This window comes from Phoenix dactylifera, chromosome 15 (assembly GCF_009389715.1).
Source record: "Phoenix dactylifera cultivar Barhee BC4 chromosome 15, palm_55x_up_171113_PBpolish2nd_filt_p, whole genome shotgun sequence".
NCBI classification, from domain to species: Eukaryota; Viridiplantae; Streptophyta; class Magnoliopsida; order Arecales; family Arecaceae; genus Phoenix; species Phoenix dactylifera.
Window position 1 is genome coordinate 1162686 of NC_052406.1, and position 4874 is coordinate 1167559.

Here is a 4874-nt window from a genome sequence, read left to right on the forward strand (position 1 = left end):
ATTCTCTAATGATGGCCAAGTACGGCGTTTCGGCCGGAGAGCTTGTCTTCCGTATTAGGCGCCACAGTTCCTTTATTTGGAGAGAGATCTATGCATGGGGCTTTTCTATTCTCGCTGCAATCAGATGGCAGATCAGGGATGGGCAAACGATTGACATCCTAGAGGACAAATGGTTGGTTGCTGAGTGGATGGCCTACACTGCTTGATATGGTGTGTTTGGCAGGTGCAGTATCTGTGATCTATTCATTCCAAGGGAACGAAGGTGGGAGGAGGGTCTCATTCGGCGGGCCTTTGGGGAGCACCTGGCTGAGAGAGTCTTAGTTTTGCCGATACTCGTAGAGGAGATAGCGGGCAAGAGTGTCTGGAGTGGCTCTGGGAGGTCAAAGGTGAACTCTCGAGACCTTTGCGACCTAGTGACGAGGGCCTCGACTCAACAGATAGATGGTACCTGGATTTGGTGACTGCGCATCCACCCCCATGTTTCCATGTTCATCTGGAAGCTAGCTTGGTGGTGCCTAACAACCAGGGGAGTATTGGTCAGCAGAGGGGTGAGGGTTTCCCCAGCCTGCGAGGCATACCCGGAGGTTGAGGAGTCCATCTACCATGTCCTTTTTGGATGCCCGTGGGCGGCCTAAATCTGGCGGTGCGCGGGCAAGGCATGACCCCGACGGAGAATTTTTTGGCTTGTTTGAAGGCATCTTCGAGAAGGCCCGACACCATGGATTGGGGGTCAGACGTGCCTACTTTGCCTATTACATATGGCTAAATAGGAACATCCGAATCTTCGAGGATAGGTAGGTTCATCCGAGGATTGTGGTCGACAGAGTATTGATTCACGCAGCCGAGGCTACTTTCTCCTGGGACGGCTAGGGACATCTGGGATTCCCATGTAGCTTCTTTAGCGACCATGTTTGTTTTTATCTCTGGGGAGCCCCCACCCCCAAGTTATCTTAAGGTAAATTTCAACAGCAATGTTGCTAGGAAAGGAGTAAGTGGAGGAGTGGGCTTTTTTATTAGGGACCACTATTCCAGACTTGTGGTGACCGAGAGACGAAAGATCTTTGACACCTCTGTCATTAGAGATGAGCTGACAGCGCTATGGGAGGGCATCTCCTATGCGAGGCAGACTCTGGGTGCGGCGGTTCCGGCGAGTCGTGGAGGAGATATTCTATGTTAGCTCGGTGTCGAGCCTGGAGGACTTCGTACCGCTGCTGAGGTGGGTGGGGGTGAACGGGGTTAAGAAGCGGATGGTGAAGGACATGGATGGGTTGTTCCAAGAGATGGTCGACGAGATGCGCCGCCACCGCTGCCGGTGGGGGAAGGAAGATGGAGGAGGGAAGAGAAGAAGACTATCGTGGATGTCATGCTTTCGCTGCAAGAAGAGGATCCCGTGTACTACACCGATGATATCATCAAAGGAATAATACTGGTTCGTATTTTCCAATTAGATTTTTGCGTTTAAATAATTTGGAGATGAGATTCATTAAGATCCGCTCTACGGTTTAAATAAGAGCCGTTACAGCAATTTTATAGGAATCCGTTATATGAATAATATATTATTAATAGCAGATATAACAAAAACAGTTATCAGTTTGCCATTATCCCTTTACCACGATCATGATATTATTAAAATAAGGGACATTAATGTTTTCCTAATAAAATATTACTATTTTCTTAATAAAATACCTTTTTTTCAAAATTGAAATTTTTAATCAAGTTTTTCTCAAAATAAACATTATTTCCTTATGAGTGAACAGATATTCTGAAAATGATGCAATTGTCATTTGTCATTTGCCCATTATTTTCTATTACAATATCTGTAGAACTAATGCTATAACAGTTATTATTTTAACATAAAATAATTTGAAATCGCTTAAGAGTAAAACTAATAATGGTTATTTTAACCAGTAAGACTGTGGGGGTATGTTTAGTTTCACATTGATTATTAATTGAGAAGATCTTGGTAGTTATACAGCAGTAAGGGACCCAAAAATTATTTTCTTTTCGAAAAAATTATAGGTACAACTAAGAAAGCTAAAAAATACTTTGAGGAAAGAAAGGAAAACTAAACTCAGATAGTTCCATCATTACCTACTTTTTTTTTGAAAAAAGAAATGTTGGAAAATTGACATGAAATAAAAAGCAAAACGGGAAGAATATGAAAAAGAGTTGCAGGAAGAAGAAGTTGATTGGATAAGGTACATTAGTTGAAGCACATTCTTTAATATAGTGATTTCCTCCTTATAGATAAACTTGTAGGAATATTATCTTTAGCATACAACACCAAATGCTTTGATACACTATTTAAGAGCTACGTGTCTATTCTTTCTCCTTTCTGACAATTTTTTTTTCTGATTTTGTTGGCTGCATCCACACCATCGTATGTAAGACGTCGTTGTACCAAAAAAAAATAGAAAGCAAAAAAATACTTAACTCAAAATAAAAAGTACAAAACTAACTTTAAAATAGAAGAGAGTTCTGGTGGATTCTTTGCAAGAGAGAGGAGCAATTGTTGAATACAATCTGGCCTTAATCACTGCTTTATTTTCAAAGAACTAGTGTTCAACATGTGAGATGCATGTAGTTGATCTAGAAATCTGGCCTTAATCAGGCTTTTATTATTAGAAGTTATTCTACCCGGCCGGGACAAAACAAAAGCCAAAATAAGGACTCACAGCCATGCACAGTAGACACGGTCAAAAACGTCGACACATCCGAGGAACAGGAATCCATGGGGGTCGTTCTCACATATATTTTAATTGAACACTTTAAACGTGATTCTACGAGGTTCGTTAGATAGCCCTGATGGTCGAAGGTAGCTGCCGCCGGGACCCACACCTTTGTGCCGACACAGCCGTAAATTTCTCACCTTACACGTTGCACGACTCCTCTCTCTCTCTCTCTCTCTCTCTCTCTTTTTTTTGGTGGCGCCCTTGGACTTGATATATATCATGATAGCAACCGCATCAGACCTAAAATATCTTCCTGCACGGGACTTTTGTTTATACAAAGGGTCAGATATATACAATCTTGTATAATTTTTGGTATCTCCTGATATAAGTGATGGTCAAAGAATTGACTCTGTGCTTTGAATGCATATGGGAACATGGTTTGGGTTGCAGCTGAGCCCATGTTCATATTTTCATGGTAGCAACCGCATCAGACCTGAAATATCTCATTGCACGAGACTTCCACCACTATTAGATTTATAGAGGGTTAAATATATACAACCTTTATATTTTTTTTAGGTATCTCCCGATACAAAGTGGTGGTCAAAGAATTGATCTTGCGTGCTTTGAATGCATATGGGAACATGGTTTGGGTTGCAACTTAGCTCATGTTCATATTTTTTTGGATTGCATTTGGATCAAGAGTTTTTCAATCCGTATCTATATTTGAGTTTTAAGTGGAGATTAAATTTTCGATTCATTTGGGATCATGGGCTAGAACTTTATTCAGGTTAGGATAAAGACCAAGACCAAGACAGTTTGAGGTTGGCTTGTTAAGTTGGGTTAAGTGTCAGCAGATAGGCAAAGTTTGGGTTGAGGTGCCTTGATGAGTTATAAAAGCATATGCTGTTGTTCTCGTAACCCAACCCAAATCTCACTTTAAGCAACAAAAGTTAGCTTTAGCTAGCTGAAATTGGTGCGCATCTAATACAAATATAAAAAACGACTTCTTGTGGGGTAACTTTGGAAAATTGAACTAGTTAGGTCACTGAAAAACATAGAAACTCAAATTCAATTTTTTCAAGTTGGATCGCCGGGTTCCGAGTTGATCGCCTAATTAATAGCATTTCAATCAAAATTTCGACCAATCCGATCCAAAGTAACCTTGGACCATTGATGTACTTGATTGGGAAATCGGCATCTTATTTAGTCATAAATTTTATACCAATTAATGAATTTGGTTAATCATTTGACCTGAAGTTTTCTAGCATAAAGACCTCCAAAAAAAAAAAAAAAGAATCAAACGAAGAAATATTTTAAAATTTTACTTAGATTTTTTTTGTAGAAAAAAATCTAAAGAGTAATCACTCACTTTTCTCCCCATTTAGATCACCAATCTGAGTATAGATATGATTAAAGATGCTGCAATTCTTTTCTTTAATGAGTATAGATATGATTTAACTGGCTTTTATTTCTTTGTAGGTCCTCATAGCAGCTGGAACTGATACTACTGCTGCAACAATGGAATGGGCAACGTCACTCCTACTCAACCACCCAGAGGCACTGGAGAAAGTTTACACTGAAATAGAGAGTCATGTTGGCCACGAGCACTTGGTCTCTGATTCAGATCTCCCTCGCCTTCACTACCTCGAGAGCATCATCAAGGAGACACTCAGATTGTTCCCAGCCGGCCCACTCCTGGTGCCACACGAGTCATCAGCCGAGTGCAACGTAGGAGGCTTCGACATTCCACGCGGCACGATGCTATTGATCAATGCCTATGCAATCCACAGGGATCCGAAGGTATGGGAGGATCCCACGGAGTTCAAGCCAGAAAGGTTAATTTGAAGGGGGCGAGGGAGAGAGGTACAAGTTTCTCCCTTTTGGGTCAGGGAGGAGGGCGTGCCCAGGAGAAGGCTTGGCTACGAGGTTGATGGGGTTGGTGCTGGGATCTCTGATCCAGTGTTTTGAATGGAAGAGGGTTGGAGAAGAGGAGGTGGATTTGACTGAGGGCGAGGGGCTCGCCATGCCCAAGGCCGTCCCTTTGGAGGCCGTGTGCAAGCCGCGTCAAGCCATGATCAATATATTGTCTCAGCTTCAGGAATAATTTGATTGGGGGTAAGGAATATATGAGAGCATATTTACAAAATATGATTTGCTGTAATAAATTGGACTGAGAAGATCCAAGTAAGACCCATTGCAGTG

General features: G+C 41.6%; 1 pseudogene; it reads left to right on the forward strand.

Annotated features, from left to right (window-relative positions):
- Positions 1 to 907: 907 nt before the first annotated feature.
- On the forward strand, positions 908 to 4874 carry LOC103719798 (annotated as a pseudogene).